The sequence below is a fragment of the Arachis stenosperma genome, chromosome 9 (assembly GCF_014773155.1).
Source record: "Arachis stenosperma cultivar V10309 chromosome 9, arast.V10309.gnm1.PFL2, whole genome shotgun sequence".
NCBI classification, from domain to species: domain Eukaryota; kingdom Viridiplantae; phylum Streptophyta; class Magnoliopsida; order Fabales; family Fabaceae; genus Arachis; species Arachis stenosperma.
Genome location: NC_080385.1, coordinates 138,629,027 through 138,652,009, shown reverse-complemented (window position 1 = coordinate 138,652,009; position 22,983 = coordinate 138,629,027). Strand labels below are relative to the sequence as shown.

At 35.3% G+C, this 22,983-nt stretch overlaps 1 long non-coding RNA gene and 1 pseudogene across 1 annotated transcript; one reads left to right on the top strand and one right to left on the bottom strand.

Moving 5' to 3' along the window:
- Positions 1 to 1,811: 1,811 nt before the first annotated feature.
- On the bottom strand, positions 1,812 to 21,182 carry LOC130949981 (uncharacterized; annotated as a pseudogene).
- LOC130951515 (uncharacterized) lies at positions 11,110 to 14,108 on the top strand. Its single transcript, XR_009073997.1, has 4 exons — positions 11,110 to 11,260; positions 11,356 to 11,409; positions 11,485 to 11,632; positions 13,922 to 14,108. It is a non-coding gene; the product is annotated as an uncharacterized LOC130951515 (long non-coding RNA).
- Positions 21,183 to 22,983: the final 1,801 nt, after the last annotated feature.

The window sequence follows — 22,983 nt, the reverse complement described above, 5'->3', positions numbered from 1 at the left end:
TTTAATACTATGTGAATATATATACTTTTGTGATTTAGTGGCGTAAAATAAAGTCTTTTTTTCGTTTTCTTAATTAAAGTTTCGGTTCGTATTCGCGAAAGCTCAATATTAAATAAAGATAGTATATAATAAAAAGGTTTAGAGGTAAGTAGCACTCAAACTTTTAGTACGATCATGAGGTGCTAAAAGTTAGGGTGTTACATCAGTCAATACTACATCTACATGTCATAACACAAGCCACATCAATGTATCACTATTCACTACTGACTAGTGTTATTGGCTGATCAATAAACAGAATAACTTATAAAATATAATTAGTATTTTAACCATAATAACATTACAAGAATATAATCTTTTTAAAATTACGTCAATTTTATTCTAATATTATAGATTATATTACAAAAAATTTAATAAAATCAAACTATTTTTATAAAAAAACTGCAAGGAATAAAAGTCCTCATTGACTAAGAAGATTAGAGTTTTCATAAAAAAATTAAATAATAAAATTTTTAATTATTGTTTTCATGTAAAAGAATTTATTTACAAAAATTCTAGTCTTTTTAACCAACGGAGACTTTTGTCATTTACGACCATTTTGTAAATGTAATTTAATGTTATAAATTTTGTGTCATAATCTATTATATCAGGATCGACGTAATTTTAAAAGATTTATATTCCCATAATAGTATTACGGATAAAATTACTAGTTTTACTTGTAAAATTAGTAATAGACAATTAACGACAGGTAAAATTTCAATGTTTAAAATAATGCAATTATTTAAATAACTACTAGTTTTTACTCAGTATACAACTACTGACCTTATTTGATATGGATGATAAAGAGAAATTACCATAAAATTTTCAAAAAATTAACGGAACAATTACTCTTTATTTATGTTTAATCTGAAGGATGTGTTCAATTTTTAGACTCTCGCCTTTCGGTGTCCAACTGTCCATAAAATATTAAACAAAACATTCAGTTCATATAGTCGTACATAAATGTCTATTTTAAATATAGATATTGTTGTAATTGTAAGTATGAATTTCAAGACCAAAAAAATGAAAGTTATGAATTTTAGATTCCTATACTTCTAAAACATTTTCGGCGAGCTTTAGAAATATTCTCGACTATTTTTTTATGGAGAAGTATAGGTAACTAACAATATTTTTGAACAATGTATAAATAATCTGAATTAATAGGGTTAAAAGAGTAAATTTAAATAGTAGCATTAAATTAGGGTGTAGTGTATTTTTATTTGATTGGTGGTTGTTCATGTTATTCAAGATAGTCATTGTTTACCTAGCACTCCTATTTTTTTATTTACAATACTTCAAGAAAAGCTTCTATGAGACATTAAATATACCTAAAAAATTACAAGTATTTCCATGATAGGATAGCCATTAGCTTTGACACTTGAAAGGAAAAAAATTTGCTTAAAGAAGGCTCATTTAAGTTCGAATTAAAAGATATAAAATCACATAACATAAATAGCAAGACTTAAATAATGTTACGCCATTTCTTTTTCCTTTCATGAACACAACCCTAATCTCCACTTGTGTTGACAATAAGAATTGGAAAGAACAAAAGATTTGCTGTAAACCTTTAAATAAATTCTACTCAAAGCAGCATATACAGGATACAAAATTTATGCTACCAAAAGTAAGCAGGTTAATGCTCACTTTGATCTCCATAAAGTACATGCGTCAATCATTTTAGTTCTCATTGATTTTAACGAGTCAAGTAAAATGATTCACGCGTGTACATAGAAGAACCAAATTAAGCATTAACCTGCAAAAAAATCATTGTGTAAACTAATTTGTGCATGTCTTCCATACTCAGCTAAATTTCTAAATTTCGTGTTGGTCTATAACTTTTGTGTGTAAGCCTTAACTCCATGTGTATGTCATTAGTTCCGATTTCATCGCTGGAATACTTTTCTTGGCATGATGGAAATGGAGCACAGCAGGAAAAAATGTCGATTTCGGCCACCTTCATAGCATTGCAGACCCATTCAGGAACATCATCTTTGAGGAACTGCAGTAGAAAGGTGTGAGAAGATTTAATAACAGTCAACAAATATTTTTGATAGTTTGAAAAAGATGATGTTGGTAAATATCTTTCAATTTAAAGATAAATATTTAAATTTCAAATATACAAACATTAACATGAATGCAGATGAAATTGAGAACAATAATGAAATGAAGTATTAAATATCATTATTTGTAAAAAGTCACATACAAACCTTAAAAAAAATAAAAATAAAAGAGTTAGTGGCATATAGGGAGGCTTTGAACTTCTCAAGGGAAAAAGCTATAATTAATAATATAAGAGAGATCCAATGATAGGAACACGTAATTAAATATAAGCATATTTTGGGAACCTTCCCTCAACTATTGATGTGTGTAAATTCCTGCTAAGCTGCAAATTTAAAAATACAAGGACTTTAGTTGAACATGTATATACATATACTGATCATTAATTTATAAGCAAAATTTTATATAATGTAGAGTTTTCTACCCGCATCATGTAATATAAATTATGATATGATAGAAGCTGAGACCCCATGGCGTCTTTAGTGACAAGGCAATGGATGTAGGTCCTGGTGTAGTTCTTGCAAACCTATGAGAAAAAAATAAAAAAATATAAAAATATGCCAATTTCGTCAAATAATTCATCAAATAAAGAAGTACCCTCTCAGAAGCATACCATACAAGGGCAGGTAAGATCAATTGGTTGAGTATCATCAGTCATGGCCCTGTGTTTTAGTTTTAGTACTCCCTACAAACATACCGCAAAGAATTAAGTTTAAAATCATGCGGATGCATCAACAAGTGGACTATGATGGCAGGAAAAAATTATAAGGTTATGTTCAGCTAGACGGAAAAGAGGGGCTATATTTTGTGGTGCTAAATTTTAAAGGAAGAAAGGAAAAATTTCAGAGTAATTGCTTAGCGCAAGCTACTTTTGAGCCCTAGATCAAGAATAAGGTGTCTTCTACACCGGACCGGAATCTCCATCCCACCCAGCATTAGGAGGGTCTTTCTCCATTCCTTTCGTGAAACCTAATCTAATCTAAATTTCGTCGTAAATTGTAAATAAGGAGACCTTCGCTAAGCATGTCAACGTCCGTACGGGAGCGGATTGAGGAATCTCTATAGTAGCCACTGCAATAGCCCTTTCTCTGTCCGGCGAATATAGATAGCTTCCTCCCTTAGCTAGGTACGGCTCTTTCGAGCAATCAATCTACTTATCGCTTCCAAATAAGTAAGTTCCTGCTAAAATTGGAGCTCCGTTTGGGAATTCTACGGATAAATTTTACTTTATATTTGACCAGGGTAAATGTTTGTCCCTGTTTAATGAATTGTATATTTGAGCTCTTGAGAATTTTTGTTTTCTTTGTATATCAAACAACTTGTAATTTTAAGGAGATAATATTTTCCTCCTTTAATTTTTATTCCATAAAGTTTTGTTTCCAAAAATTTTAATTGTAACATAGCCTAAATTGTCCATAAAATGAAAAAAGATCTCCTCAGGAATAAGGGCAGTCCCAAAACGTGCTGTACGGGTGGGGTAGACACAATCATACACGTCTGCACCCAAAGCACTACAAACAACAATATCAAGTGGATAACCAACTCCCTGGAACAAGTACAAGCAAATGGTATGAAATTGATTTAATTTGAAATGTATATCAAAGTAATGGCTGCTATGATGGAAGTTATTCTGACCATAACGTATCGTGGTTTATCCTCTGGCAAAGCAGCAGTGCACTGAGCAACAACTCGCCAAAACGAATCTTTATTTTCGCCTCCTACAAGACCACCAATAGCATAGCTGTGACAAAAGAAAATTATATTAAGCTCCTTAGCAGTATTACAAAACTATTAATTTCACATGTCCTCCTTTATTTCACAAGGTTACTTCTAACTGTAGTATGTCAATGAAATAAGACCTTTATCTATTCATGCATATTTTTGGAATGCTATACTATTTTTCTTCACTCTTTTGATAAGTACTAGATACCAGATCAACAATCCTAGTTTTTTTTTTCTTTTGTTAAATTGAATCAGGAATAACATATTAAATTGTCTCGAGTTAGTTTAACTCACAATTTATAGTTTAACTTTAAGAAATTACGCAGTAATGATTCATGAATAATATGACCAAGCCCATTTTGTGTGGTGCCTAAATAAAAAGAAATTAGAGCTGACATTCAAACCAGCTAGTATTGTATATTGTCTAGTATAATTCTAAAAGACAGCACAAAATAAATAAATAACATTAGAAATGGAAATAAGCTTCAAACCACAAAATAAACTATATGACTAAATAAACTTATATACTTACCCAGGCAAGTTGCGGTCTACCAAACCTTTGACACAGATGTCCCCGAGTACAGCATATTGCAAATTATAAATTTATAGTTAGTTACTTGTTTCACAACATCCACATTGATAATAGGAAGAACATCATGGTTTGTGCTAAAATTTACCTCAACTCAGGATCTAAACCACCTTGTACAATACCAAACAAGTTCTGATCGTGAGGTCTCTTGTGTGCTGTTAACAGAAGGAATGTCCATTTTAGCATTGGAAACAGCCAAAGACTTAAATAATACACTTTAATAACATAATTACCTACTATGCATCTGTCTATCCATCTAAGCGTTCGATATAAGGAACTAAACTGGAAAATTTGGGACCTTTTTGTTAAATAATCAATTTATGGCTTTTTTTTAAAGATAGGTTGTTAAATCTGTCCTGCAGCAGAAAATGTCAAACAGGGCAGCAACTTGTTTGTCTTGCTGCGACTTCTACGAGTTGAGTTTTGGAACGAAACCAATTTTGTTATAAAATTTGATTAATTCTCTTTATTTCTCTAAAACTTCATAATTTTAAGAGTTGAGGATTGGGAGTTGTGAGTTTTTGAATATTGGTGATCAGAGCTAAAAAGAAACAGATTTCAGCAAGTTATGCATCAACTTCCAATGCTTGTAACTCTTAGAATTGAATAGCAATTGGGTTGCAACCAAGACACACTTGTTTCTGGATGAGATAGGAGTTCCCAAACCAAAATTTAGCTTAATTGGAGTTTTTAAATAAAAGTTATTCAAATTGAAAGGTACTAAACTTGTTGGTTTCTAAAACAGATTTTGACTCATTTTTACTTAACTTCCAGGTAATGTAACTTCTTCATTAAAAATGGTATTAACTCAGAACCAATTGATAAAGAAATCTGGATGAGTAAAGTTTAACTACATTAATTTTTAAAGTCATTGGATTTAACTTGGATTTTATATTGAATTTTGAATATCACATGCTGCTGCTGTTTTTCTGGTTTTATGCACTGCAGAGCAGTCACGGTTTTTCCTTTATTCCTGAGGCTAGAGAAATTAGAAAATTATGATCTTTGGTTTGTTAGAAAGCTTATTTCAAGATGAATGCCTGGACATAAAGTTTGTGCAATTCCGAGTTCATTTGTTATATTAAAAACAGCAAAGAAAATAGAGTATCGAGGATGTCTTAGTGATAGTCATGGGTTTAAGAAGTTAAAGTTTAATCTTCGTGTGATGTGATTGGTTTAATGTTAGAGTTGGGTTGATTTTAAGATTATTCGATATTAAGAAGTTTGAGAATAATTTGATAAATAGGTTGGTCAGGACCTGGAAAGGGTAATCAAGATGAATTATAAGGGAATGATGATGAAAAATGTGAAAGAGAGGTTGTTAACAAAAGGAGTTAACATGCCATGGCTTGATGAATGATTAAATAATGATTATGACTATGAAATGGCTTATGAATGATGATATCTGAGATACGAGTTTCCCTGGGTAAAAACCGTGACTTGCCACCACGTGTTCCAGGTTGATTCTCGATACTCTGTTAACCCTACGTCGTAAGGGTGACCGGGCACGTATAAATTCCCGGGTATGGATAACCCCCATTGAGTGATTATATGATGAATGTATGTGAAATCTATGCATAGACTCTTGGGGATGCGCGACGAGGGACAGTCTAAGGTTTTCGGACTTGTCGGGTTGGCTGGATAACCGACAGATGGGCCCCATCAGCCATAGGACAGACATGCATCATATGCATTTGTTTGCTTTGATTGCTATGCATTTTCTGGGTTTGCCTAATTGATTTATATCACCTGCTACCTGCTATACTTGCTATTTGTACTATCTGCTCATTACTTGTGCGTGAACTTGTGTGGTTGCTTGTTCTTGTTGATTGAAAATCGAAAATGAAGGATTAACCACGTGAAAGTATTTCGGTTCGGTGGCTATTGTGATTTCGGTTCTATGCAGGTATGATTTTCGGTTCAGTGGTTTGTTGTTAGGTTAAGTTACCACATGAAAGTATTTCGGTTCGGTGGCTATTGTGATTTCGGTTCTATGCAAGTATGATTTTCGGTTCAGTGGTTGTTGTTAGGTTAAGTTTGAAATTGAGTAAGTTAAGTAGATTTAGAATACCTACCCCTGTCATAGCTTCTGTTTAGTAATTAAGTTGGATAATTGTATAATGGAGTTCTAGGATTGCCTATGGCATTCTCAGGACCGTATTTCTTATGCGCGTGGCACTTTTACCATGCTGAGAACCCCCGGTTCTCATTCCATACTGTGTTGTTGTTTTTCAGATGCAGGTCGAGAGGCTCCTCGCTAGGCGTCTGGATTCTGGAAAGCGAAGTAGTTCTTGGGTGTATTTTGGTTTCTATTTGTATATATGTATATATATGTGTAGCTTACTCTCCAAGTAACTTATGTATGCTGCTCCTCTTAGAGGTTGAGGGAGAGATAGGAGTTTACTTTGGTATTTTGGTATATTTTGGGGACACTTATGTATGTTTATATGTATATATGTATCCTCCGGCCAGCCTTAGCTTCGCAGGTTGAGTCAGAGGCTAGTTATGCTGTTCCTTGGCTTTTCTTTATCCCTTCGTTTATTGTTTTATCATGTTCCTATTAGGTTGTTTAGCACGCAAGTAATCCTATTCCTTGTGCGTTGCGCTTTTTATTTTGCGATTTTGTTTTGCCCGTTTTTCAAGGCTCCTAGTTAAGTATCTCTTTTCCTATTATTACATATATATATAATTCTATTTTTAGAGGTCGTAATATCTTACTATCTCAATCTTATGACTTAAGCATAAGATTTAGGATAGTAGGGTGTTACATTATGGTATCAGAGCAGGTCGTTCCTATAGAGCCTGAGGGATGGACTGATTATGCCTCTAGGCATACTCTGGGTGTCTATACATGCTATTTAGGGTATCTAACTGATATACGAGGCATGAATGCTCATGAGCATGCATTTGGGACTTTGAAATACTAAACTTGAGATATTGAGACTGATCACCTTGATATCACTTGTTTGGAGGGAACAGGAACCAAATGGCATCTCGTAGGCGCCGTCGTGAGCGTAAGCAAGGTCGAGGACGGAGAGCTGATGAGGTGACTATACCGGTAGGTAGTTTAACCGATATCGTGACCGCAATGACGAGTGTTGTTGCTGCCGTTGGCGCCGTTGCTGCTGCGACCATCCGAGTGATGGATGGGATGGAATCACAAGCTGGAACTGGCAACGATGGTGATAGTGAATATGAAGGTGGACATAATGTTCCGAATACATGGGTGCCAGCGGGTTATCCGGAGCAAGTTAACACGGGTCAAACAACGGGAGAAAGCTCAAGGAGAACTGAGGTAGCAAGGAATAATCGCCAGGAACCCTTCGCAAAGAAAAAGGGAAAAATTACACCTAGGAGCCAAAATTTCAAGAAGAATCATTTTGTCGCTTCACATTCTCAGCGCCGGAACAATGACCGAAGGAACGATAATCGTTCGGACCCAAATTCAGGAGGGCAAACTAGTGCTCAACCGGGTGACTTAAGGTGCTCAAGTTGCAAGAGGTACCATCCAAACAGACCATGCAGGGCAGGATTAGGTGTATGTTACAAGTGCGGGAGGTCAGGGCATATGTCTTGGAATTGTTCGTACAGAGGAAGCCGGGATGCAACCGAACCCGATTTTCAAACCCGAGGTAATTATGAACCAACAGTTGAATTTTTAATTTCCTTGCCTACCATTGATATGTAATGTTCCTTCGTGACGCATGACGAGTTTCAGTAATTATGAGGTCCAAGTCGATGATTAGTCGAAAACTATTGGTTGTTGAGACGGAGTAACATTTAGCTAACTTAGAGGAGTGGTTAGGCTTGTGAAGGTTAAGGATTAAGTGACGTAGTGGAAGCAGGTTAGACCGTATCATGGAAGCAGGTTGGACCATATCTAAGGAATCAGGAGTGTTGAGGGCTATGCGGAGTTATTGTTCAGAATCCAGTGACGGCAAAACTTTGAGGAAGAGGAATAGAGCGAATTCAATCTTTAGCTGTTAATTGTTAAGAGGTAAGTGAAGATGAAACAAATCCCTATACGAGAGAGTTTCTAAGACAATTCTTGAAGGTGTGTCAAAACTTCTATTTCAGAGAGAAAGCGTGTTTGCGATAGGCTTAGTACCGGAAGCCGAATTAACTTCAATCGCACCACAAGCAAAGACATCATCATAATCGGTAGAATTTAGGATTGAGTGGAAGGGAGTACTAGAAGAGGGAATCACCTAACAAACTATTTCTTTGTGGGAAGCATCGGTTATGCTGGAGAAGAAAGAAGAGAACGGTAGGAAACCTTATGCAGAGAGAGTGTGCTAACGAACCTTCGCGACTCGATCTGATCCTTCTTTTGAAACCTACATTGACATTAGATCCGGAGCTTTTCCTAAATAGCTTGACTACCTTTCTAACTTTACTCCTTGTGCACATGAATATTGTTTCTTCCAGGATGAGTCTGAGCTTGTCTTGGTATAAACGCGTAATCCTTGAATCTTGTACCCTCGCTATGACTAGAGTTGCCTTGTTCGCAAACCATGTTCTTCAGAATCAGCTGAAATTTCTTTGACTCTATACGCTCTGTTCTCTCTACCAAGAGTCTTTAATTTGAACTCTTTTCTTGAGATGCACCTAGGTTCTTCTCCTTGTGCATTTCATTATTTCGGTATAATCCTGATTAACCGTGTACAAGATTTTCTTTTTAATCCTTACGAACACCGTTTGTATTGCTCATTCATTTTTCGAGCTTAATGTCCTTTTGAAAATTAACTCGAGCCTATATTAGTATCATGTATAAAGTATAACTGCAACTATTGAGATGTTGATTCCTTAAGAGCAAGACTTTTGGATACGAGAAATGAAGCAGGTAAGCATGCGCCGCCAAAAAGAGTTTTGGAGCATTAATTCTTGCAGACCATAAAGCCTATGATTAGTTTAATACGCTAGAAAATACACCGGTTACATGGATACCCGAATATGAAGAGAGTTTCCAACCTCCAAGAGAATGATTAACCCCAAATCCAGTAATCAGGATACCCGAACTTATTTAACAACTCGGAAATAGTGCGATACATTACCAGAGGGGTTTAGGATACGTGTAAATACAACATCGTAAAGTGGTAACAGATGCCCTGAGTAAGAAGTTTTTGGGAAAATGCTTGGATATTAAGGGTATAGCTAAAGGAGTCAAACTAAATCTATTGCGATTTTAAAACATAGCAAAGATGAAATGCAGGAAGCGTGAGGGGACGGTAAAGACCTACCGAGGATGTCGAAGTTTGGCAAACGAAAGGGAACTAAGAAAGGATTTATATGTTTAATGTCGAAATAGAGATCGTAGAGTCAAGGACTTAAGGAGTGCAATAACAGTGATAAGGAGCTACTAAGAGAACCAAAGCCGGCTGAATCAAGAAGACACCATGAGCGGGTTATGTGTCGAGATTAGGAGTTAGAGTGAGAAACTGTTGTCCGAAGAATACAAGAGAGGATTTTTGAAGTTACCTTGGGGTTTCTAAGACGTATCGCGAATTCAAGAAGATATTTTGAGCCGCCAGAAGTGAAGAACAAAGTGACGATCCATGTGATTACATGTTCGACGCATGAGAAAGAAAAGAGAGACCACCAGAAGCCATACGAATGCTACAACTGTCAAAAATTCAGCATTAAAGGTAAAAGAGAATAACCATCGATTTCATAATAGGTTGCCGACGACTAGGACAAAAGGTGATACTGTTAGGGAATTGTGGATCAAGTGACCAGGCCCGTTTTGCCCATCGGAGTAAACCACTTCTTGGGGATATCAAAGAGACTATACATCAGGGAGAAGGTGAGACTTCACAGTATGCTAAACACATTTGAATTAACCGAAAACTGGAATACCAAACGTCTTAGTTCCTGAATTTGACAGCCGAAACAACGGAGGAAGAGTGACACAAATCTAAGTTAGAATTCTCACTATGAAAGCCGACAAAAGAGTTAGGCAGATCTAAGAAGAAGACTTCTCAAGTTGGAAGGAAGAGGATACCTATTTCTGAAGATCACTTCAACGAACTAGAATCGGATGATCAATCAAAAACTAAAAAGCTAAATTCCCATCACATCGGACCAGTGGCGTATAGGATCGCTTTACTATCACAATGTTCGAACCTGCATGATGTATTTCACATATTACAGCTTCATAAATACACTTTCGACCCTAGTTATGTCCTACAACTAGAACCAGTCCAAGTAAGAGAAGGTCTGACGCTTCCAGTAACTCTGGTTAGGATTGATGATACTAGCATTAAACGTTTACGAAGGAGAGAGGTTTTCTTAAGTGAAAGTAGCTTGGTGTTGGGCTGGTATTGAAGAATACACCTAGAAGCTTGAGACAGAGATGCGGAAGGACTACCCACACCTCTATTCAGGTAGCGCACTCTGAATTTTGAGGACAAAATTCCTAATTAGGTGGGTAGGATGTAAACCCCGCTAAAATCGGTATATAATTAGTCAATAAATCGAATTTTCAATAGGAAAATTAAATACGCAAAACTGATATCAAAATAGGATAGAGCTCGTCGAAACGAGAATTTTGATACCAATTTCGAAAAGTTTGGCCCAAAATTGGGCCGGATGGGCCGGACTGGTTGAACCGGACCCAAAATGGGCCCAAGGCCCAACCAAACCCAATCCATTAAAGAGGCACAGCTTCTTATTTCCCTTCTTCTTCATTATTCACGCTGGGAAACATTTCTTAGGGGGAAGAAGAATACAAGCAAAAACCTAACCCTCACTTTAATTTCAAATCCATGTAACTTTTGATCCGGAGCTCCGATTGACGAACCGTTTGCGACCACGCGTTCACCGCGACGAGCTCTACGAAACCCATGGAACAATTTGGTAGGTAACTCATTATTTCCTTCTCAGCCAGCTTCTCCTAATTTCGGAAATTTATGAACAATTAAGTTAAAAATTGTTCAATTCTTGTGTTCTAGGTTCAAGTTAGCTTTTGGAACTTGTGGGCTCAAGCTATTGAGCATATGGGTATGGTAAGAATACCCTAACCCTAGCTCAATCTTGTTTTAGTAATGGAGAGTTGAAATTGGAATATGTATATGTATTAGGTGTAGATTAAGTGGGTATATATGCATTGGGAATATTTGGAGGCTTGTTGGTGATCAAAGCTTAGTTTGTGGCTGTTTTACTAGAGCTTGTAGAGGCTGTAATTTTGTGTTGAGAAGCTGCCTTGGGTGAATTGAGTGATCGGCCAAGGTATGGTTTAAGTTTCGTACGTTTAATATTTACGGTGTTGTGAAAGCTTAGGTTAGAGATACCATAGGATAAGTTGAATTGTTGTTGTATTTAATGATTAGCCTTGTAATGTTATTGGAAAAGATTTGTTGGTGGATATATATATTGGAATTATGAGGTGTGGAAGTTATTAATAGTGTGTTCTTATATTTATTTATGATGGATTAGGATTGGTGTTTGTTAATAAGGATGTAGAGTTGTGTTGTGGTGGTATTGCATGTGCTGTAACTAATTATGTAATGATCGGAATTGCATGAGACTAAATTTGGGTTAAACTTGGGAATATAAGGAACTAAACTGGAAAATTTGGGACCTTTTTGTTAAATAATCAATTTATGGCTTTTTTTTAAAGATAGGTTGTTAAATCTGTCCTGCAGCAGAAAATGTCAAACAGGGCAGCAACTTGTTTGTCTTGCTGCGACTTCTACGAGTTGAGTTTTGGAGCGAAACCAATTTTGTTATAAAATTTGATTATTTCTCTTTATTTCTCTAAAACTTCATAATTTTAAGAGTTGAGGATTGGGAGTTGTGAGTTTTTGAATATTGGTGATCAGAGCTAAAAAGAAACAGATTTCAGCAAGTTATGCATCAACTTCCAATGCTTGTAACTCTTAGAATTGAATAGCAATTGGGTTGCAACCAAGACACACTTGTTTCTGGATGAGATAGGAGTTCCCAAACCAAAATTTAGCTTAATTGGAGTTTTTAAATAAAAGTTATTCAAATTGAAAGGTACTAAACTTGTTGGTTTCTAAAACAGATTTTGACTCATTTTTACTTAACTTCCAGGTAATGTAACTTCTTCATTAAAAATGGTATTAACTCAGAACCAATTGATAAAGAAATCTGGATGAGTAAAGTTTAACTACATTAATTTTTAAAGTCATTGGATTTAACTTGGATTTTATATTGAATTTTGAATATCACATGCTGCTGCTGTTTTTCTGGTTTTATGCACTGCAGAGCAGTCACGGTTTTTCCTTTATTCCTGAGGCTAGAAAAAATAGAAAATTATGATCTTTGGTTTGTTAGAAAGCTTATTTCAAGATGAATGCCTGGACATAAAGTTTGTGCAATTCCGAGTTCATTTGTTATATTAAAAACAGCAAAGAAAATAGAGTATCGAGGATGTCTTAGTGATAGTCATGGGTTTAAGAAGTTAAAGTTTAATCTTCGTGTGATGTGATTGGTTTAATGTTAGAGTTGGGTTGATTTTAAGATTATTCGATATTAAGAAGTTTGAGAATAATTTGATAAATAGGTTGGTCAGGACCTGGAAAGGGTAATCAAGATGAATTATAAGGGAATGATGATGAAAAATGTGAAAGAGAGGTTGTTAACAAAAGGAGTTAACATGCCATGGCTTGATGAATGATTAAATAATGATTATGACTATGAAATGGCTTATGAATGATGATATCTGAGATACGAGTTTCCCTGGGTAAAAACCGTGGCTTGCCACCACGTGTTCCAGGTTGATTCTCGATACTCTGTTAACCCTACGTCGTAAGGGTGACCGGGCACGTATAAATTCCCGGGTATGGATAACCCCCATTGAGTGATTATATGATGAATGTATGTGAAATCTATGCATAGACTCTTGGGGATGCGCGACGAGGGACAGTCTAAGGTTTTCGGACTTGTCGGGTTGGCTGGATAACCGACAGATGGGCCCCATCAGCCATAGGACAGACATGCATCATATGCATTTGTTTGCTTTGATTGCTATGCATTTTCTGGGTTTGCCTAATTGATTTATATCACCTGCTACCTGCTATACTTGCTATTTGTACTATCTGCTCATTACTTGTGCGTGAACTTGTGTGGTTGCTTGTTCTTGTTGATTGAAAATCGAAAATGAAGGATTAACCACGTGAAAGTATTTCGGTTCGGTGGCTATTGTGATTTCGGTTCTATGCAGGTATGATTTTCGGTTCAGTGGTTTGTTGTTAGGTTAAGTTACCACATGAAAGTATTTCGGTTCGGTGGCTATTGTGATTTCGGTTCTATGCAAGTATGATTTTCGGTTCAGTGGTTGTTGTTAGGTTAAGTTTGAAATTGAGTAAGTTAAGTAGATTTAGAATACCTACCCCTGTCATAGCTTCTGTTTAGTAATTAAGTTGGATAATTGTATAATGGAGTTCTAGGATTGCCTATGTCATTCTCAGGACCGTATTTCTTATGCGCGTGGCACTTTTACCATGCTGAGAACCCCCGGTTCTCATTCCATACTGTGTTGTTGTTTTTCAGATGCAGGTCGAGAGGCTCCTCGCTAGGCGTCTGGATTCTGGAAAGCGAAGTAGTTCTTGGGTGTATTTTGGTTTCTATTTGTATATATGTATATATATGTGTAGCTTACTCTCCAAGTAACTTATGTATGCTGCTCCTCTTAGAGGTTGAGGGAGAGATAGGAGTTTACTTTGGTATTTTGGTATATTTTGGGGACACTTATGTATGTTTATATGTATATATGTATCCTCCGGCCAGCCTTAGCTTCGCAGGTTGAGTCAGAGGCTAGTTATGCTGTTCCTTGGCTTTTCTTTATCCCTTCGTTTATTGTTTTATCATGTTCCTATTAGGTTGTTTAGCACGCAAGTAATCCTATTCCTTGTGCGTTGCGCTTTTTATTTTGCGATTTTGTTTTGCCCGTTTTTCAAGGCTCCTAGTTAAGTATCTCTTTTCCTATTATTACATATATATATAATTCTATTTTTAGAGGTCGTAATATCTTACTATCTCAATCTTATGACTTAAGCATAAGATTTAGGATAGTAGGGTGTTACATTCGATACATAGCTTCCTCAATTCTTGGACCAGTAATGGTGGTCTTTACGACATCATCCAAAGCCATAATAATATCTGCTCCAATTCTATTCTGTACAATTTATGACGAACATAAGAAAGAAAATTCAATTTTTTTTAAAATATATTATTACAATTTGCTAGCCGTAAGCTCCAACCAAAAACTCCAAAAGCAGCTACAAGAAACCAGAAATTATTGAAGGCATCAAGAAAACGTGCATAAGAACAACGAATTAATTTCCAGTGCTATACTTTGTAGCCAGTACTACAATCTGTTATGCATTGTCACTTGCAATTTTCTATGAGGCTTAAATTATAAACATTAATCGAATATCTAATAAAAGATCATCTTTCTCAATTTGGAAAAACTATATTGGGAATAACTATAACTTAAAACAAGAATTCAGTGAACAACTTTTATCTGAAAGCAAATCATAATATGTGGAGTCCTAAAAGTTTTTCATATTTTAAATAAACTATCAAGTATTGATTGAAAGAAACATATGGAGGAAAAACAATTAATCTACATACTTGTATCTGAATGGATTCTTCGGGTGTAAGAAGCATTAGCTTACCATCCACCGGTGAGTGAAGCAAGAAAATAATTCTATAGTTACAAATAACAGAATTTCATTGTAAATTACAATTGCAACCTTTTCTTATTATAATTTTTTGTCTTGTCTTAAAATGGAAAAAAGGTTTGATACAAACTTGCCTGCGAAACTTGAAAATAATATATACCTGAAATGTCACACCTTCTTCTGCGATATCAGCAAGATGCAACAATGAGACCTAAAACATTAGTTAGGTAGATTGGTAAGATTTTTAACAAAAAATATAAATAATTTTTTTCAACATCATCCCTGAATATAGTTATCAATTAGCAAAAAGATAATACAGATTCACTTCACACAATAAATTTAGCTCCAATGTCATTTTTTTTGGTCCTGCCTAAGTGCCTATCCACACAGCTTTAGGCTTCTTTCTGTTATCACCTTGATTACTTTCAATACTTCTCTTAGTATGATCAACATCATTCTTCACTTTGAAGTGACATTATACTATAACTTTTGATTTTGATACAGCTAAACTTGTACAAAAGTTGAAGACAGAGACACAATAATAAGAAAAAACACAAGCCACAAACAATGCTGTGGCATGAAAAATTATCAGATAAAATTAGTATGCAACAGTATTACTTGATGGAACCCGATGATAATAATATAATTACTAGAATGCTCAAAATTACAACAGTAAAAGGAAAAAGTATACATTAAGTCAAACAACAACCATTTGAAAGCCACCAGAGTCTGTAAGCATAGCCCGTGGCCAGTTCATAAAATTGTGAAGACCACCAGCTTCTTCGAGAAGCTCGGAAGTAGGTCGAAGGGCCAAGTGATATGTGTTTTCCAGAATTATTTGGCAACCAATTCTTTCAAGTTCATTATTTGTCAAGCCTTTGATTGTCCCTTTTCATTTAAAACCCTCCAATTAGGAATGCAAAATTGTGACATCTATAGTGCAAGATAACCATTTAGAAATCTGTCAAAAGTCTAGGAAAGAGAAAATCAACTCAACCAATGCAAATATCAACATTGAATGTTCTATGGACATGAGTAACCGATGTCCAAAATTTTCTCCCAAAACAACAAACTCAATATAAATGCAATATTATATTATAAAAATATGAAACAATTTGGCAACAACTTTGAAGGTGAACTTTGTTATCTTATAGCATGAAATGGCTTGAGCATGAGAATGAAAAACACTAGGAAAAACAGAAAACTTCATTTGCTGCATATCTGATAACTAGTCAGGAGGGAATTTTCGAGCTAAGAGACAGAATGGTAATCTTGTCATCTTCAAGGATCTGAATAATAGAAGAATTATACCAAGCCAGTCTTGGACATCAAGAAGACCAAGAATCTGTCTCTCAAAAATAGTGGTGCTGAAAGGGGGACAACTCATAAGGCCCATTAGGCTAAGTCAGGACAGTAAGAAGCCCAATAATGCTTTTTAAATTCAATGGAAGGCATAATTTATTATTAATTTTTGAATTTTCAGGCATTTATTTTGGTTTGTTTTGTTGTTAGAGTTTGTTGGAAGATTTGATTTACTTTTGATTTGGTTAGTAGTATTTTTAGGGATTTTAAATTTAAATCAAATCTGATCTAATCTAATAGGATCAAATCTGATTTAAATTAGTTATCATATCTTTAGGATTTTAAAATTTAAATCAAATCTGATGTAATCCAATAAGATCAAATCTGATTTAAATTAGTTACCTTATCTTATCTTTTAACTAGTTTGTTTGGGGTCTATTTAAACACCTTTAGTGAGACAATTTACATAACTTTTGATGAATAAATTTCAGTTGCTTTTAAGCACATTTTATTGTGTGAGAAGTGAGGTGAGTGATTTGCTTTGCTTGTTGCATGAGGAAGATTGGAGGATCCAACACTAAGGTGATTTACGTGGTGGTTTCTTTCCGTTTTCGTCCCTCTGATCTAGGTTGTCAAGGACAAGTTTTTTGAAGGTCTAGTAGGGAATCCTTTCCGATGACCTAGGTTGCTAAGAACTGGTATCTTAGAGGTTTAGTAGGAAAACCTTTATCTATCTTTTATGTTTTCGCTGTGTCTCTTTATGTCAATAAATTATTCTTCTTGATGTCATTCTTTTCTTGTCCCTTTTACCGAATAATCCTTATCTATTGTGATATAACCCCTAAGTCCCAGCCTATTCCTTATCATCTGGTATCAGTTACAGGTTGTAGGTAAATTCTCATTTATCTACACGTTTCATGGGTCTTGTTTAGTCTTTTTTTTTCTCTTTAATTTCTGTAAATTCACGTTAGAGTAAAAAAATGAAAAAATTCTTTTTTAATTTTGTTTTTGCAATTATTCTATCTTTAAGTCAGTGTCTGAAAAAAAAACAAAAAAAATATTGAGTATTACGATAGTGATGATGACGGAATCTCATATGTGAAAAAGGGTTTTCAGTTGAAAATCCCTGCATTTAAAGGGAGGAACAATCCTGAAGCTTATTTCGAATGGGAAAGGAAGGTAGAGTCGATTTTTGCAAATTGTATCCTTTCAGAGGAAAAGAAGGTTCGACTAGTACAAGCCAATTTTTCCGATGATGCCTGTATATGGTGGACTGAATTAGGAAGATCTAGAAGACGGTAGGGAAAGAGCCCAATTAGCAGCTGGGAGAAGATGAAGAAAATCATGAAGAACCAGTTTGTGCCATCATCATAGCACATGAAGAATCGAGTTGTGCCATCATCATACCACAATGCATTTTTTGGAAAATTTTGTAAGTTACAACAAGTCTCACAATCTGTGATGGAGTACCACAAAGAGTTTCTATATTTGATGGACATGGCTAATATTAAAAGGAGTCCTGATATTCTTATGGACCGATTTTTGTTTGGATTACGCAAAGAACTTGCAGATAAAGTCCAACGTTACCGTTACACGACCATGGACGATTTGATGGACATGGCTAATATTAAAAGGAGTCCTGAGATTCTTATGGACCAATTTTTGTTTGGATTACGCGAAGAACTTGCAGATAAAGTCCAACGTTACCGTTACACGACCATGGACGATTTGGTCAAATTGGCCATTGATATGGAGTAGGTGCAACAAATGTTAGATCGACATAAGAGGAGGATTTCTTCTATGCCTAACTTTCATTCTTCTTCAAAGCCAGAGATGGAAGAATTTGTTGAGTATGCTGTAGAGGGTGATGTGTCCTTAGAAGATTCAAAAGTGCAGAATTTCTCAACTGGATCCTTGGGATGTGAGCAATTTGAAAAATATGAGAGAAATAAAATTGAGAAAGAGATTGAGTGTTTGAGTGAAAAGAATCCATGTTTGATTGAAAGCTAGAGTTTTGAGAGAAAATATGAGAATAGTGAGTGAGAGGAGTCAATGAACGAAAAAGAAACTGAGAACAATAAACACACTTGTGAGAGAAATCTAGACAATTCTAGCTTTGACAAGAGTGCAATAGTATGATTAAAATTCACGGAGTCCTTAATTTCTCGTACATCTAACTATAAAATTCCTAGTGTTTTTATATCAACTCTCCCAAGCTTTGTAGATTCACTCGTCAATTATGGAGGCATTAATATGGAGGAAGAAAGGCAAATTGCACACTTTAGACAAGATGGTAGAAGCATGGTTGGAAAGATTGAACTTGCACACGTGAAAGACATAGCCACAATTCAATGGGTAGAAAAGAGTCATCAAACCATGGTATTTAAACCCGGAGATTGGGTTTGGATTCCTTAGAGGGACGAAGAGCATCTCATTCAAGATTCGAGGATAAATCTTTTTGAAGAGGGAGAGAATGATACGTGGTCAGAAGGGCATTTTCGAGCTAAGGAACGGAATGGTAATCTTATCATATTCAAGGATCTGAATACTAGAAGAACTGTACCATGCCAGTCTTGGACATCAAGAAGACAAAGAATCCGTCTCAAAAACAGTGGTACTGAAAGGGCGACAACTCATAAAGACCATTGGGCTAAGTTAGGACAGCAAAAAGCCCAATAATGCTTTTCAAATTCAATGGGAGGCATAATTTATTATTCATTTTCGAATTTTCAGACATTTATTTTGGTTTGTTTTGTTGTTAGAGTTTGTTGGAAGATTTGATTTACTTTTGATTTGCTTAGTAGTATTTTTAAGAATTTTAAATTTAAATCAAATCTGATCTAATCTAATAAGAATAAATCTGATTTAAATTAGTTATCATATTTTTAGGATTTTAAAATTTAAATTAAATCTGATCTAATCCAATAAGATCAAATCAGATTTAAATTAGTTATCTTATCTTTTAACTAGTTTGTTTGGGGTCTATTTAAATACCTTTGGTGAGACAATTTACATAATTTTTGATGAATAAATTTCAGTTGCTTTTAAGCACGTTTTATTGTGTGAGAAGTGAGATGAGTGATTTGCTTCGCTTGTTGCACGAGGAAGATTGGAGGATCCAACACTAAGGTGATATGCGTGGTGGTTTCTTTCCGTTTTCGTCCCTCTGATCTAGGTTGTCAAGGACAAGTTCTTTGAAGATCTAGTAGGGAATCCTTTCCGGTGACCTAGGTTGCCGCTGTGTCGCTTTATGCCAATAAATTCCCCTTCTTGATGCCATTCTTTTCTTGTTCCTTTTACTGAATAATCCTTATCTATTGTGATATAAACCCTAAGTGCCAGTCTATTCCTTATCATTATGTAAAAATTAGATTGGGACTTAGGAGCTATATCACAATAGATAGGAATTATTTAATAAAAGGGGACAAGAAAAGAATGACATCAAGAAGAGGAATTTATTGGCATAAAGAGACACATCGGAAACATAAAAGATAATTAAAGTTTTCTACTAGACCTCTAAGATACCTGTTCCTAGCAACCTAGGTCACCGAAAAGGATTCTCTACTAGACCTTCAAAGAACTTGTCCTTGACAACCTAGATCAGAGGGATGAAAATTGAATCACTCAATCTTATCCATGCAACCAGTGAAGCAAATCACTCACCTCTCTTATCACGCAATAAAACGTGCTTAAAAGCAACTGAAATTTATTCATCAAAAGTTACGTAAATTGTCTCACCAAAGCTGTTTAAATAGACCCCAAACAAATTAGTTAAAAGATAAGATAGCTAATTTAAATCAGATTTGATCTTATTGAATTAGATCAGATTTGATTTAAATTTTAAAATCCTAAAGATATGATAACTAATTTAAATCAGATTTGATCTTATTAGATTAGATTAGATTAGATTTAAATTTAAAATTCTTAAAAATACTACTAAACAAATCAAAAGTAAATCAAATCTTCCAACAAACTCTAACAACAAAACAAACCAAAATAAATGCCTGAAAATTCAAAAATTAATAATAAATTATGTCTCCCATTGAATTTGAAATGCATTATTGGATTTCTTGCTGTCCTGACTTAACCAAATGGATCTTATGAGTTGTCTCCCTTTCTGCACTATTGTTTTTGAGACGGATTCTTGGTCTTCTTGATGTCCAAGACTGGCATCTAGTATTCCAATCCTTGAATATGACAAGATTACCATTCCGTCCCTTAGCTCAAAAATGCCCTCCTGACCACGTATCAATATCAGAAAGGATAAATTGGAAAGTCTAACCTTGAGTACCCACTGGCATAAATAATAGTGTTTAACACACAAAGTGAGGGAGGGTCAATTGAGCTGCACGAGCACGGTTGAACCGGCCAAGAATCTGAGAAAGCAAACATAATAATAAAACTTCAGGAAAAAAATAACCAAAGAATGGTTCAACAAGTGCACACAGTGTTTCTCAGCCATTATCTAGAGTTATCACTTATTTTCTTGTATGCATATCCATATCATTCTTTCAGCCTCAGTCATGCAAAGGTAAAACAACCAGATCAGAGAAGCAATCGGAAAGATTTCACGAAAAACAAAAAGAGAGAGAGACAAAGAGAGAGAGAGAGAGAGAGAGAAAGAGAGAGAGGGAAATATCAAAAGTTACCGCGTTACGACCAAAGGAGACGATGCGTTGACGGAAGAGACATCGGGAAAAGAGATGATCGAAGCATGTGGTAGCGGTGGCGGCAAGGAGACGAATGAATATGGTGGTGGTGATGGCGGTGGCGATGGAGGCGGCGACGGCTGCGAGCTTTAGGGTTGAAGCTAGCCTCTTGCACATTTCGACGAGATCTCTCTCTCACACGACGACGGCTGCGAGAGATTTAGGGTTTGTTAGGACGGGGTTGAGAATTTTAATTATGTGTAATAGTGGGTGGATTTTTAAAATTATGGAGGGGAGTTTTATAATTTGCCACAAATAAAATATTTTGTGTAGGTTTTTAAAACTTCCACTAAAAAACCTCCATTAATTATTAAAAATTTTGTAGTGAACCATCCATGGTTATTAAAATAATCATCCAACTACCTAGTGAAATGACCATCCAGCATTTGTTAATTGTATATACTTAAACCGAATCGAACAAAATAACCATCTAATTAAGAATTAAAATAACCATATGCATACTTAGTGAATTTAACATCCAGCATATTTGACTTATATTTATTTAAATCTGTTATCAATGTAGGAACTTTCGGTACTTACCTTATTAGATTGTTCACCCTTCACATCGCATAAGTTGAGAAGCTTGTCATCTGAATGAGTAGTATTGATATTGGTGAATGAGGATGGACCATTACAAAATTCTTCACCCAATGAAGACTCCATCAACGGGCACGTGAGGGGGAAGGCACGCCAAAAAAAAAAAAAAAAAAAAAGAAAAACCTTTCCATAACACTACTTCCAATCTTGGCTTTTCAAGATATCCAAGTTATTAATTTGTTAAACACCTTGCCATTGCCAATTTGGACAGTATAGCAACGATAATCTTCTTTTCTTCTTAAATTATTGCACAAACATCATTCATTGCTACCTTTGGCTGCGGAGGGAACTGCCGCACATTGTGAGGCTACAACGGTGTCAGCGGGGCTATGGTGGTATTGGCACGATCGGCGGGAAGGGGTGCAGCAGCAAGAGAGTTGCATGGATGCAGGTACGGAGGGATCTGCCTTTGCTATGGAGGGATATCGGCGCGAGGTGAGGCTTTGGGGTGAGGCTGTGGTGGCGTCAGTACGGACAACGGGGGAGCAGCGGCGCGGGGTGAAGCTGCAGTGGCGTGCACAGGCTGCGGTGTTTTGACTGCGTCTGAACGGCGTGACTGGAACGACGGCTTTATGCTTTGTCGGAACGGTTGTAACCAGCAACGACAATGAGTTTTTATTGTGGATCGGAGATCAACGACGACAAGTTTTGGGCGTGTACCGAAGATTGTGAGGTTATGGTGAGATTAGTAGTAATCGTATGCAGTGTGAATGTATTTAATTGCTAATTCTAATTTTTCAAAATTTAAAATTTGAAATTAAATAATTAATAATCTAGTTTTTTATTTTAATTTTATTTTTTTTAATTTATTATTCACATTGTTTACGATTATCATTGTTTCTCTCTACTTTCTCAAAAACGATTAAACATAAGAAAAATAAAACTACTAATTAATAAAGATAGGTAAACGGTAAACCCATACGATGCTTCTTTACTTCGAGTTTTTCACGTGAAATGTATTTTTAGCTTAAGTGCCTCTGAGAGTTAAAAAAATTTGTACGAAGACAGATTGTTTGGATTTTTTATTTAAATAAATTAAATAATTATTTTATTTATTAAAATAAATAATTATAAAAATTATTATGAAAATACGTCTCTCAATCTTATTTCGTTTAAAATGTAAATGAGATAAGTTTGCATGAGATAAAATCAGTGTGCGTGATACGTGTATATCTCGTTTACAGTGTAAACAAGATACGTACAAACTTATCTTGTTTACACTGTAAACGAGATACGTGTTAAATTAAAGCGTTTACAGTGTAAACGATATATATTAAGACAAATTTCTAATTGTTATAAAAGGATATGAAATTCTTGGCAT